Source organism: Choloepus didactylus, chromosome 12, assembly GCF_015220235.1.
Source record: "Choloepus didactylus isolate mChoDid1 chromosome 12, mChoDid1.pri, whole genome shotgun sequence".
Taxonomy (NCBI): domain Eukaryota; kingdom Metazoa; phylum Chordata; class Mammalia; order Pilosa; family Megalonychidae; genus Choloepus; species Choloepus didactylus.
In genome coordinates this window covers 51852285-51867757 of record NC_051318.1, presented here as the reverse complement: position 1 = coordinate 51867757, position 15473 = coordinate 51852285, and positions in this window count along the sequence as shown.

Here is a 15473-nt window from a genome sequence, read left to right as displayed (position 1 = left end):
GAAATCAATTTCTCAAACGTGTTTGCTTAGGCTCTTTAGAGTATTCAGCTAATAAAAGTTGTGATTGCCAGTGCCCAATGTTCTCTTACATAAAAGCCTCTTTACTTATTCCTTTGGGTCAGCTTCATAATGATGAAGTGAGCTTTTTCTTAGAAGCTCTATTGTCAAGTGGAGTTGGGTTAATTTAGATTATATGGAAAGGAGCAGGTACTAGTAAAATGGGATATAAAGTGCTTAATGGATTCCAGAAACGGAGTCAGGCTACACACGGAAATCGAGTGAAATTGAGAAGAATGAGAATTAAAGCAGACTGGCCAATGACTTATTCTGCCTGTTGGGGCAAGGTGTCCTGCATCAGGGTAAATTATGCCAACACATAGCACAAGGTGTCCCTTTGATATGGGCTACTTAATACTTTTGATTCTTAAAGATTATTTTAAAGTATACTTGAAAGATGACCCAAAGCAAACTAGAAATCTGATGCTCCTTAAATTATTGTTGTATCTCAGGTGGAGATGAAGATCCTGCAGAATAAGTTCAATCAAGATAAATCAAAATTGACTATATATTGTAAGATTTGCTGGACAGTATGTGCTCAGTTCGGTTTTCTTAAGTTTTCTCAAATATATGAATTTGAGGGCAACCTAAAAATTATCATTTTGTAGAATTAGACTAGGGTTAATTTGGACATAATCTTAGAAGATAAGCCTGTTTGTAAATTAGCTTCAGGAGATTGAGGAAAGCAACATTTAAATAGTCAGTGACAGCAGTTTAAATTGTTCAGAGGACCACAAAAGCACCCTGGCAGCTGACAGTAAAGGAGGAGATAATGAAATGTCTGGACACAAACTTGCAGCTAAGAATAAATCTACTCCATCCTGGTTAATGGACTCTGGGGCCTGCATACACGTTTGTTTGTCAGCTCTTAGGAGCTCCTCAGCACCCCTGCAGGGTTGATGTAAATGGGAAGAGTTGTAAAGTAAACAGGAGCTCTTCTGCTTAGAAAATACATGTAAAAGTGCTAAGGATCAGTGAGCCAAAATATTTATATGAGTGAATCTTACTTTAGAAATCATCTGGTACTACTAAGCTTCCTTTTAAAGAAGAAAACCAGCAAGGTTAAACGACTTAACTAATGAAACACATTTAGTTTATGGCTGAGTTTGAATAAGATGGGCATGCTTCTGAGTCCTCGCTGGGTATTTTTTTTCCCTTTATCATGTTGCCACCACAAATAATGAACATGAATATCATGTTTATTACTAACCAGAAGATACAGCCATAATATAGGAACTCTGATGGGGAAGGAGGGACATTATGTAGTTTGTGTGTGTTCTACCCAATACTGATACTAAAAATTTGAAATAATGCAGATCACATGTATATGCTAATTTATGGTTTCTGAACAACCTTTTCTAGCATCTGCCCTTCCCTCAAACTTTCTTTCACACTCCACACATTGGTAGTCACTCTTAAGTACACATTAGTAGGTATTCAAAGCACTTATAAACATAAATATGCTTTAACATCACTCAAAAGTAAATAATGGAAAGGCAAAATTGCAAAAACATTTTTTTAAAGAAACATGAATCAATGAGGTTGATTAGTTTAAGTAATAAAGATTTATAATGAGGACCCAGGCTGAACATCAGTTGTAAAAGGGATGGGGGAAAAATGGCAACTTTAGGTTTGGGGTATGGATAAAGAGGCAGGAAACAACAGAGAAGTGCAAGGGATTGGACGGTAAAGGAGGACAAACTTCAAGGAAGTGAGAGTCATCAACAGTTTCAGAAGATAGAGGACATGTATTGAGAACTGGAAGTGTTCATTGCAATTGAGCTAGAAAGAAACTGAAAAAGGTAAACTTCAACTCTGAAAACCGGTTGCATTTTCAGATAGAAATCTAATATGAACTCTTTTAGGAGCAGAAATAGGTCTAAGTTCAGTTACCCTATGTTGCACCTCCCTAGATTTTGATAGCAGTTACCATTCTAAAAATTCTTTGTATGACAGACAGCTTTCTCCAGGGAAGACATGGCCTATTGTAAACTAGTTTTCTTCTCTGACTTTCCAGTAGACACTAGTAAATTTTTAACTCTTATTTATACTCACTCATTACATCCCACAGTGGGAGTTAAAGATTAGTGATAATTGTAAAAAAAAAGGGGGGGGCCTGTTTTTGTGATTTTTAATACAAACTTGTCTATTCCTTGAGACTATCTTTGCTTCTTGTGGTCTGGCTTTAGCCATCCTGAAGTTTCTTTTCCCCTGAGTTGTCAAGGCCTTACAAGCTCCTGTTGGTCCATATCTATTGTTTGTCTTGCCTGAAATTGCCTGAAATCCACTTCGGTTCCATCTTTCATTCTGAATGAGAACAATTTTTAAAGCACATGCTGTGGTTTTTACTTCCATCTGGGTATTATTCCTGAGTCACTATCCTTGCCAGGCTTCACCAGGCCTATTGCTCATCTTATTTACTCTGTCACTGTTACTGACAGCTTGATCTGGGGACCTCCCTCTTCTACTTCATACCTATTTCTAAGAACCATGATTAGAAGAGATTTTCCTGTGGTACATACTCTACAGACAAAAACAACAACAAGACTGATTCTGAGGACCTCACATATAAAACAGGCATAGCAGTACTACTAAACTTCCATTTTATAATCATATGCTTTGCTAGAAATTATTTGATATATACTTCAAATTAGATAAAGCAATATAAAGCTCATAGAAACTAGAAGTTAGCAGAATAATAATGTAAAGACTACTCACGCAACAAAAGTTAAAAATTTAACATCACTGCTTTCCCTTAGTAACTGTTAGTAATCATTTAATACATGAAAGAAGGGGGCAGTTTTGAACTTTCATTTGGGATGTGGCTTTTCCACAATTAATCACTCTGTCCAAACAATACTGTTGTGTGTTCTCAACTGCTTATTCTGGGTTCTCTGGGAGTGTGTTTATTCTTGGTGGTAGTAAAGTATGATGAACTTTTCCAGAAAATTGCCTCATTACTTTGCTGCAGAGAACTGGATGATATAATTACAAAGTCTCTCTCTTTTTCTTTCCATCTTTCTTTCTCTTGCTTATCTCATCCAGCCATTTAAATGCCCATATTCATGGATAATTAATCATATATGCCTTCATACACGCATATCACTCTACCATTGAACACATTTCATTTTGCAAACTAATACATATTTCATTTCTGGATAAAATTATGGTCATTTTTGAGATAATACTCAAAATCAAATTCAAAATCATTTTCTATCTTGAGAAAAATATATAACTAAATTTATATCATTACACTAAGGGAGAAATGTTTTCATAGAAACAGCACACTGTAATAAAACATGTTAGAGTCTTGAAGCGTTTTGGTTATAAGAGAGCTCATAATGTTATTTTCCTGTGGAGCTAAACCAGCTTTCCTCTGCCTAATTTTTTAAAAGGGCTAAATTGCAACCCAGAGCCAACAAATCTGAATGTATTAAATACCTTTTGTGGGCCCAGTACTTTGTTAATCACTGCTGTGGAACACCAAAGTGATGAAAATACTGTCAATATTGCTGAAGAGCTTAGAGGTTCCTTGTAAAGAAGATTTGCATTTATGAAATAAGGAAAGCTGAATATAAATTGAAAGAAATTACATCTGATCCTTTGTTTTGATTTTGAGAATCAACTCTTCTGCTAATTAGCCATGTGATACTGTACAAGCTAATCACATGACTGATCCTCAATTTCACCAATTATAATAAGATATCAGTTATTCCAAAGTATATTTTAATGCTGTAATTCTGATTCTGAAAAATGAACAGCACAATATAGCATATAATCAACAGCTATGTCAAGTAAGCACAACTTATTAGATCTATTAAAACTTAAAGTTTAACATGAATTGTTGAGATAGATTTAATAGCAGATCTGGAAAAGAAAAGCATTAATTTAATTAATAGTTAAATATTTCCTGAAGCCCAGATATTGAATGTCAGAGGCACACATTTTATTCCAGACTGTTTGTCAGCCAGAGTGAAACAAAAATTATCTTCTACCTCTCAAGTCTAATAAGAAATAAAGAAAAACCAGGTTGAAATAGACACACTTCTATTTAAATTCCACTGGAGACATATTTAAACCATTTCATTCAACACGATAAACAAAGGATATTTATAGTTTATACCTAGAATATAAACTTTTAAAGTTGCAGATGGCTGTATACCAACTTCCTGCTCACTCTAATGATAGCAAAATCAGAATATACACATCTTAATGATTATTTTCACCCTCCAGTAAAATGCACATAACTCATTACTCTTTTAAGTAAGTTTTGATGAAATTTTGGTTTGTTTTTACATTTATATCATTTCCTTTTTGCTCATCAGTTCTTTTGGCATTTCTTCCTTTAATGGATTCCTTGCATTCATTGTTCAGATCAACTACTTCTGAATATTTTCAACTTCATCTTTAGTGTCTTATTGGAGCGTCCATAACTGACCATGATATTACTTCTCACTAAACTGTGATTATAACATGATATAAGATTATGTTCAGTTTATATAATATTCCATTCCAACCTGAATTTGTAATGATATTGTAGCCAACCCAAGCTACTACATCTTTATAACATGAAATACTGGCAAGCTGTGTTCTCACTAACCTGCTTCTGTTTGACTGAATTCTTGAACCTAGAGATACCACTCTAAAGTTATTGTAGATTATTGTTTTCATTTTGGACATCTATTCTAGCCTATTGAGGTCATTTTGAATTTAAAAATTAAGCATTTATAATTTTATCTGTTTCACTGTGTATCATACAAATATAATATGTGGATCTTTGTTCAATCATTAATTTAAAAAATATATAACCACTTTCAAGGAAGGGCTAAGTAGTTCAGACTGATCCAGACCATCAAAATTATCTGCATATATTTGCTAACCAACTTTCAATCTACTTTGCAATCCTATCATCTCATCCACATTTCAAAATGGCACAAATATTCTATCAAATATTGTGTAGAAACCAAACTAAACTGTATCTATAGCATGGCCCTGATTTTAGAATTTAGTAACATACATACATACATAATTCCAGGGAGTCAAGAAAGAAACTGCTAGATTTGGCATGACAAATTACTTTGTCTCCTACTTGCCACTCCAACTCTCTATGCAAAATTTACTCTGAACATTGTCAAAATAATCAACCTACTTATTTATAATGTCTAGAATAAATCATCTCCAAACTTTGATAAATAAATTAACCTTAAACCAGTGTTTTGACACCACTTTTAGTCTGCCAGTTCTCATATGGGGAGAACAGACTCCAAGATCATTTGGTGATGGACTTCATCCGGATCTTAGTATTAGACTTAAATTTTAAGTACCTGGAGGAGCATGAATCCCCCTAGTCATCTTCCCAGGACTCATATCCATGTTTTCACTTGTTAGCTCATTCTTCCAACCTCCAACATGAAGTTTTCTGAATGAGGATCACTCTGCATAGCATTCAGTGAAACACTTCTGAGTGTGTAGATAAATTTATCTAAACATTAAGACAAGGAGATAATCTTATGGATTTTTATACTAATGATGCTTGCAGTTCAGAAAAGAATGTGTCAGGATCATGGGCAGATCCTTCTCTGTGGAATGTGTGAGATTATCTTTCATGACATGAAGTTGTTTCGGTCAGGCTGAAATCCTTTTTTCTTCTTCCAATATTCTTTTCCCTTATTCAGGTTTTCAGAACCTTATATATTTTTACTTTACATATATAATTATGATCTGTTAAACTCTAAATAAAGCAGAACAAAATATGGTATTCTCTACACTATTTTGCAGTTTCTTTTTTAAAAGATAGTCAAGATTCCAGACACAGAGTACTGAATTACAAAAGGAGAGTATATATTATCACATATCCTGCAGATTATTTCAAGAATTTCCTGGATCTAATTTTCTTGGTCTCTAAGAAAAGATTTGGTCCTTTTTGGTTTTTCTGGTAAATGCCAAATGTACTGTCTATTCCTCTGCTTGGTATAGAGCTCTAGGCAACCATCTGCCAGCCTGTTAATCAATATTCGTACTTGGAAAGTAGCTTATGCTGTATCCACTGACAACATCCATAAAACCCAAGTAGATTCTCGCCAGACAAGGCAAGAACATCTTTTACCAAGAATTTTCTAGATAAGCAAAATGTAAAACTGAAATACTCTCATATTCTACACTCCTCTTTCTTACTTTGTTTTCTGTTGTTTCATATACACAAAGAAATGTATTTTGCATACTCACCTTTATCTGTTTCTCACACAGCTCTGAAAATTCCATTGTTCAACTATAGCAAAATCTTTCTTCCATGACTTAGTATTAGAATTGATTTGAGCTATACGTATTTAACAACAATGCAACCATGATGTAATCAAAGTAGTTTATTTTTCTGTCATGTAAAAGAAATCCAGAGCCAAGTTATTCATGCCTGACATGGCCAGGAAAAGTAATCAGATTCTGGTTCTCTAACTTGTTCCAAAATCCACCTCTTGTGACTTCTCCCTTATTGTTTAAAATGCCTTATTATTTAAAATTATTTAAAATACCTGCTCAAGTTCCATCTACAGTACAACCAGCAGGAAAACAAGTAAAATAGAGGTAAAAGAAATGTACTTTTTTAAGGGCATTTCCTGTAAGTAGGACACATTTCTCATTTTCTAGAATTTGCAGCAATAGCTGTTTTTCCATGAATGGGAAAAACATGTCCATTCAGGCAATCAAGTGTCCAGCTAAAAATCAGTGATTATTACAAAGAAAGATAGGCAGGCAGCAAGGTAGAAAGCTGGCAGTCTGCCACATTTACATGTTTTGCATAGGGTTTCAATCTTCATGTATTATTTCAATACTAAATTTTATTTTATTGTCACTTACAATATCCAGGCCTAATAAAATGGTTTAATAGAATTACATTTTACAACTTCTCAAACGCAGCAAATTGATGGGTTTAGTGATCAAATGCTATATGCTCCATTTTATGATAGTATTATTTAGTAAATTGCTGCTTTAAATCACTTTATTAAGCCAAATCCTGCTACCCTAATACAGTCTGGCCTCAGTTTATGTGATATAGTTTGATTCAAGAGAATAGCCTTTTGCCATATTCCCTACCTTTCTGCCATTAGGAAAATATATTATGAATGAAAAGATCAATTTGTCAAGTGTAATCTTATAGAGAAGATGAGTTAGTGTTAGTGGCCAATCATATTAGCACAATGTCAGTTTAACCATAATGGAACACTTTAGCAAATCATTCTAGGGTACTTAACTTAAAAGTCTCTTTAGCATTTCTACAGACACCACCACCTACTAAATGTGTTTTAATAAAATGCTTGAGGATGTCACTTACTTGAATGGCAAGGGAGCTACTCAAAAATAGTATTTGGAAAAATGTTTAGAATTGTTCATTGTTCATTAAAAGGTTGCTTAAATTTTTATCAATTTCCCTGATGGTTTAATTACATGACTAATTTAACAACAGATTATACTTTCATCAATTCTTAGGTACAGTTTTTCTAAAAGTGAGCCTCTCACATTAGAATGTGTATTATAATTAATGGTGTAATATTATTGAATAGGCAGCTTTTTCTTTTAGTGTTTCATAATAACAATATCATATCAATATCATAACATCTATATCTTACTATTGATGAGATATTGAAATCTAGTTGAGAATTTGTATCTATTAAACTTATAAAGGAATTCACTTTAAAGTCATTTCTTTCCAAATAATCACATGGCCCCTACATCACCAATGTCAAGACATTTTTCCACAAGTTAGACATAAAAATATGTTCAAGGACTAATATTCCTTGAAATATTTAATATTCCCCTCTACCAGCATATAAAACTACTTGAAATCAGAGACAGTCATAAAGAATCCAAAGCATATCTTTATTTGAATAGACATTTTATAATATAAAATATTTAACATTAAATAAAAAATTTATATGTAGAATGCTATCTCCTAAACATCTGTATCTCTTTTATTGCAGTCGTGGCAGCTCAGCATTGAGGAGCTCTGCTGCTCTGCTTTCTATGGTTGTTTCATTTGAGTTCACTAATTGATTCTTGATTATCTCACCTAAAATTTCCCTTCATTCGGGCACATCTCTATCTTCTCACAAAAATTCTCGGTAATCTTTACTATACCAATCACTATGAGTTTTAATTCCAAAGCTATTGAAAAATCAATATTTGTATTTGTCATACAAAGGTAACATACTATTCTTTTTCTTTGTTTTATTGGTGCCAACTTTCTTGTCTATAACAAATTAGCATATGCATATATTTGTTATTGGGTCATTTATACGTATATATTAGGTATTTCATTATTTCATTTTATTTTTCCGCTATGCAGCAGGCCAAATTTGGCAACTATTTTTGGAACAATCAAATGACCATTCTTTGAATTTTGGTGTAGGATTTGTTCCCTGATGCCTAGGGGAAAACACACTAAATAGCTAATAATTGCATTATCCTTATTCATAGCTATCTTAACATTAAGCATTAGTTTGTATCCTTTGCTTTGGTTGCTATGGTATGCTGCATTTACAATAGTTTTCTTTCAAAATTTGTGATTTTTAAATATAATTGAGATTTTGAGATATTTAAATGCAAATAAAGTTATGAATGATTATTCCTTTAGAATTTTCATGACTGCCATGCATTTGCTTGCTTTTAATCCATTTTAAAAGGAAACTCATTTTCTTATTCTTCAAGCTTATACTTCATTTATATTAGAAGTTAGTCATTTGCTGGATTACATTTACTGAAGTGATTTTCCCTGTATTAATGAATTTTCTTGAAAGTGTTTATCTATGGGATCTTATTTTCAAATTTTATTCAAGTACCAACTTACCCTATTAGTAACTGATTGTGAAATTTTTAAATTATCATTAAAAATAAGTTGGAAAGATAGAAGAAGATGGTGGCATAGAGGGGAGTGGAAGCTAGTTTGTCCCCCTGGAACAACTAATAAACAACCAGGAACAACAAGTAAATAATCTGGAATAACTGTGGAGGGACAAACGTGACTCTCCACTCATCCATCACACACCAACATGATTGGGAGGAATGCCCAAGATCGCAGCATAAAATCCATAAGTAAAAACTGCAGATCCAAGCTGGGAGCCCCCTCCCCCTATGGCCTGAACTGCAAAACCTCGCTGTGCTAGAGAGCAGCACTCTCCCAGCATGCCAATAAAGCTCAGCTGAGGTACAACTGCGGTTTTAATTAAGAAGTGTGGACTGCTCAAAGCAAGCTATGGATCGCCAACAAGCAGACAGAGGCTTTTGGTGACAACTGCCATTGGAGAACCAGAGGGTGGCCATAGACTGGCCCTGAAGGGGGCTTTCTGTCCCTTTTTCAGCTCAGTGGAGAAATCCTCAGCCATTTTTAGTTCCCAGCACTCTTACTCAGACAAGGGTGGAGAGAGTACAGGCAGAGTCTATTGAAATGCTAATGACCCCTCCCTAGGGGTGTGTCTTCCCCAAGAGGAAAGAGGTGGGGCCCAGCTCTACTAACCACCCTCCATTCAGAACCAGATCTCAGAGCCTGGGGGAAAACAGCCACAGGCCACACCTCCTTACATGTCCGGAGCTACAGGCTGACAGGCGCCACCTGCTGTGTGGAAAAGCACAGTGACTTGAGGCCTCACAGGGAGCGCCAATCTTCTAAGATACACCCTCCAGGAGATGTGATACATTGCCTTCTTCTAAGACCTGAGCTTGTTCTGGTCTGGGAAAACCTGATTGAGGTAAAAAAGGAAACCAGATGTCTAGACAACAGAAAACTACAGCCTACACTAAGGAAAACAAAGTTATGGCCCAGCCAAAGGAACAAACTTACACTTCAAATGACATACAGGAATTGAAGCAACTAAACTTTCAAATCAGAAAGTTTAGGGAAGATATGGCAAAAGAGGTGAAGCATATAATGAAAACACTGGGCGTACAGAAGGTAGAAATCAAAAGCTCCAAAAAACAACTGGCAGAATCTATAGAAATGAAAGGCACAACACAAGAGATGAGAGACACAATGGAAACATACAACAGCAGATCTAAAGAGGCAGAAGAAAATACTCAGGAACTGGAGAACAAGGTACCTGAAAGCCTACACACAAAAAAAAAGAAAAAACAGAGAAAAGAATGGAAAAATATGAGCAGTGTCTCCTGGAACTTAATGACAAAATGAAATGTGGGAATGTACATGTCATTGATGTTCCAGAAAGAGAAGAGAGGGGAAAAGGGGCTGAAGCAACAATAGAGGAAATAATCAAAAATTTCCCATCTCTTAGGAAAGACATAAAATTACAGATCCAAGAAGCACAGTGTACCCCAAACAGAATAGATCTGAATAGACTTACTCCAAGACACTTAATAATCAGATTAGCAAACATCAAAGACAGAGAGAGAATCCTGAAAGCAGCAAGAGAAAAGTGATCCATCACATACAAAGGAAGTTTGTTAAGACTATGTACAGGTTTCTCAATAGAAGCCATGGAGGCAAGAAGGAAGTGGGGTGATATATTTAAGATCCTCAAAGAGAAAAACCACCAACCAAGAATCCTATATCTGGCAAAACAGTCCTTCAAATATGAGGGAGAGCTTAAAATATTCTCTGACAAACAGACAATGACAGAGTTTGTGAACAAGATACCTGCTTTACAGGAAACACTAAAGGAAGCACTGCAGACAGAAAGGAAAAGACAGGAGTGAGAGGTTTGGAACACAATTTTGGGAGATAGTAGCACAACAATGTAAGTACACTGAACAAAGATGACTGTGACCATGGTTGAAAGAGGAAGATTAAGAACATGTTGGACACCAGAAAGAAAGAGGAAAGAGAGAGACTAGGACTGTATAACTCAGTGAAACCTAGGGTGCTCAACGATTGTAATAGAAGGTACAACTATGTTTTTACATGAGGTAGAACAAATGAATGTTGACATTGCAAGGTGTTCAAAATAGGGTGGGATGGGGGGAAAATACAATCAATGCAAACTAGTGAGTATAATTAACAGAAACATTGTATTCTGCTTCCTTTAACATCTCTTGTGTTGTGCCTTTCATTTCCATAGATTCTGCCACATAAGAAAGGCAATATAACAAAGCTAAATGCATATGGGGTGAGGGACATAGGGGAAACGTATGGGACTCCTGGCATTGGTGATATTGTCTGACTCTTTATTCTATTTTAGTTTAATGCTATCTTTCCTTTTCTTGTTTTTTAGCTGTAATTTTTTCCTCTTTTTTTCTTTTTCTTTTGTCTCTCTACCATTTTTGACTCTTTCTCCTTCTCTGTGGAAGAAATGGATATGTTCTTATACAGTGGCGATGGTGCTGGATACATAAATACATAACTATACAGAGAACCAATGATTGTTTACTTAGGACAGAATGTATGGTATGTGAACAAAACCATCTTGAACGGAATGGGTTGATGAAGAATCCTTGAGGGCACTATATTGAGTGAAATACTACAGGCACCTAAGGACAAATATTGCAGGGTCTCCCTGATATGAACTAGTTATAATATGTAAACTCATAGACATGGAATATAAGTTACTAGGATATAGAACGAGGCTAAAGAATGGGGAGTGGTTGCTTATTATGAGCAGAATGTTCAACCAGGGTGAATTTAGACATTTGGAAACAGACAGACGTGATGGTAGCACGTTGTGAGAATAACTAACGGTGCCAAATGGTATCTGAGTGTGGTAGAAAGGGTAAGCTCAGATTCACATATGTCACCAGAAGGAAAGTTGGAGTTTAAAAGATAGGAATGTATAAGACAGTGAATCTTGTGGTGGACAATGTCTGTGATTAACTGTACAAATATTAGATATCTCTCTCATGAACTAGAACAAATGTATGAACCTATAACTAGAAGTTAACAACAGAGGGGCATATAGGAAAAATATGTATGCCTATTGCAAAGTATATACTACAGTTAGTAATATTTTGACATTCCTTCATCAACAATAATAAATGTACTATATCAAAACTATGAATCATAATGGAGTGGGGGTGTTTAGGGGTATGGGAGGATTTGAGTTTCCTTTTTTTTTTTTTTTCTCTTTCTGGAGTAATGAAAATCTTCTAAAAATTGAAAAAAAAATTGTGGTGATGGATGCTCTAGCTGTATGATGGTACCATGGGCAATCGATTGTACACTTTGGATCTTTGGATAATTGTATGGTTTGTGAACAGCCTCAATAAAAAAATGACAGTAATAAAAAATAAGTTTAAAATTTTTAAGGCTTATTTAGGTTTTTATTTTCATTTGGTTGGCTGTTTGATCTATTATAAGTAGCCACTGCAACACTATTAGATTAGTATGTAAACCAGAAGTATTCTGTAGACATTACTATTGGTGGTAGGTTTGGTGGCTGTAGTAACTGTAGTGATCTGTCCTCCACAGGTAGGGTTTATCAAGAGGCAATGCTAATGGTTAGATTCCTAATACACCAGAACAAGAAGTTACCTAGAAAAGACTTGTTTATCCCCTTATTTTAGATATCTTTGATGTTCAGGGAAGTTGCCATTGACACAAAATTGAAGAAAGCCTGATTCAGATGTGCATGTGCGATCCTTTCAGTTTCTATCTAGTGGTAGGTCCCTTTAGCCTTACACAGCCTGTAGATCAACAAGGACAGTGACAGCAACATAAAACAACACTCAACAACAACCAAGGTAACCATTATTTGTGGAGTACTAACTAGGTTCCCTGGTACTGACCAAATGTTTATATGCATTTACGCATTTTTAAAGCTCTCTGCAACCTTATGCTAGAAGCATTATCATAATTATTTCTGATAAAATGTTTCCTTCCATATTACACCTTTCGCAATATCACACAGCCAGTAAGTGACATAACCGGATATCGATCTAATTCCATTTAACATTGTAGTTCTATGGTTTAACCCTTATCACATTCAAACACATCTAAATGATGCTGCATTCAGTCCCTTAAGGGTTTGGGGTCAGAGTCAGATTGAATCATTAACTGCTGGTATAAGACCCTAGGTTCTGAATAACACATACCCATATAAATAACCATATGATGGGAAAATAAGCAAATGCAATTGTAATAAAATATATGTGCCATCATGCAGGTTTAAGTGTTGTCTTTGGGTTTAGAGATTCTACTGGGAGTTCAAGGATTGTCATTCAGATAGGTGACATGACTTTGAAAGAAGTGTTTTACTAGAGGCATGATGGAAGATGGAAAATTTCATCTGAAGTATAACTTAACAGAAATGTCAAACATATCACATTTAAATAAGGACAAGGTATTATCAAGCATCATAAGGGTGTTAGGTAAAAGTAAACACCTGGTTTACAACTAGTGCCATGTACTGACAATCTAAGTACTAAGAGATAAATAATGATTATTTTATCTTGAAGTAAGAATTTAAGAATGTGTATATATATTATATAATCTCCCAAATGTCTTATAGTCACTAAGGGATCAGTACATGTTTGTTGACTTTAATTATATTTCTTCTGGCTAGGAATCTCTCTTCCCTTCCAGTGTTACGTCACAATATAGTAATAATACGGGGCTTGGCCCCAGAAATGGCCCTTTGTCATGTTTACAGTCATTTTTTATATATTACCATTGAAAAGATAACTTAATTGCAGAAAGGGCAAATTATATTAAATACATTGTTGACAAGTATAAATAATTGAGTTGCCTTACTACCACAAGAAATTATTGTGAGCATAATATTTTTAACATTTATGATTAGTATATAATGGCATAATCACTTAAAAGACATTTGTAGAAAGAATACATCACTGTGTACAATGAAATAAAAACAGTCTTGTTAATTCAAATGGGTACAGGTGAGTGTTTCCTCATTACTTGCTAACCACTAAACACATAGAATGAGGAGGCAGGATAAGATACCAGTGTTAATAGTGTTAAAATAAAAGAATACCTCTTAAATCTTATGTGTTGAGTTGAGTGTGTGTGACTGCTAACAGTCCCTGAAGCTTCCAAAATCCTGTTTTCAAACATGACAGTGCACAAAAACTGAGAAGGATAATTTTCTTCAATGATTATACTTATTAGCAAGTTGGAAAGATATTCTGCCTTTTTTTCTCTCTTGTAAAAGAAAGAGAAAACAGAACTTGTGAATGCCATTCTGACTTTATACATCTAAAGTCTATAGCCCTATTCTTTAGTTCTTTGACAATGTTGCCCTAAAGTCAAATTATCAAGGAATTTGAAGTAATAAATCCTTTATCCACAGTGCTTGAATAAGCCCCATATGAAATTGATCCATAAAAATGCCAAAATCAGTTGCTGTGATTAATGGAAAAATCATTTGACCTGGGCTTAATGTTGTCAAGTGACATTTCAGAACACTTTAATAAGTCAATTACACTATGTTATCGACATTTTCTCATATTATGTCTTCATATATACATATATTTGTACACCTCCTTAGAATTATACACACACATATATTCATAATAATTCAAATTTTTGTAACAAAATACTGGCAAGAAATAGATAACACCTGTGCAAGAGGTAATTGAAGGTATCTTAATAAAGAGACTATTTACAAATGAGTGTGTGCTGGTTTGACTCTATTATGTACCCCAGAAAAGTCCATGTTCTTTTAATCCAGTCTTGTTGGGGTAGACCTATTGTGGGTGGGACCTTTTGATTAGGTTGTTTCCATGGAGATGCAACCCCACCCATTCAAGGTAGGTCTTAATCCCCTTGCTGGAGTCCTGTATGAGAGGATAAAAGGCAGAGACATTTTGGAGAGAGCTCAGAGAAGCTGAGAGAAATGACCAGAGATGCTTAGACAGAAGCCCAGAGACATTTTGAAGAAAGCCATTTTTGAAACCAGAACCCAGGAGAAGGATCAGCAGACATCACCCTGTGCCTCCCCATGTGACAGACAAAACCTAAATGCCATCAACCTTTCCTCAGAGACGGAATCTACTCTTGTTGCCTTAGACATTTTCATGGCCTTACAATGTAAATTTGCAACCTAATAAATCCCCATTGAAAAAATCAATCCATTTCTGGTGTATTGCATTCCAGCAGCTACAGCAAACTGAAACAGTGGGCAAGATTAAGGGAAATAAACTAATAATAGCAAAGCACCCTGAGGTAGCAAAAGAAAAACGTTCATTACTACTTCTAGTACTGAAGAGGCAAGATGAGCCAGTGTTCACGAGAACTCATGAGAATCTGAAAGTTCTAGTCAGGAGAGGGTTGCATGACAGGAACCATCTTTTTCCTAAAGATAAATAGAAGGGGCCTATAGGGGTGGGCAGGACTGTGGTGGGAAAGAGCCTGACCCTTCTCTCATTTCAATTGGATGGTTCCAAAGGTCGATTCCAAACAGAGGCTTGATGTAGCATGGTTAGCCTTCAAGGGCAGAGGAGGATGAAGATTGTTGTGGAATGGA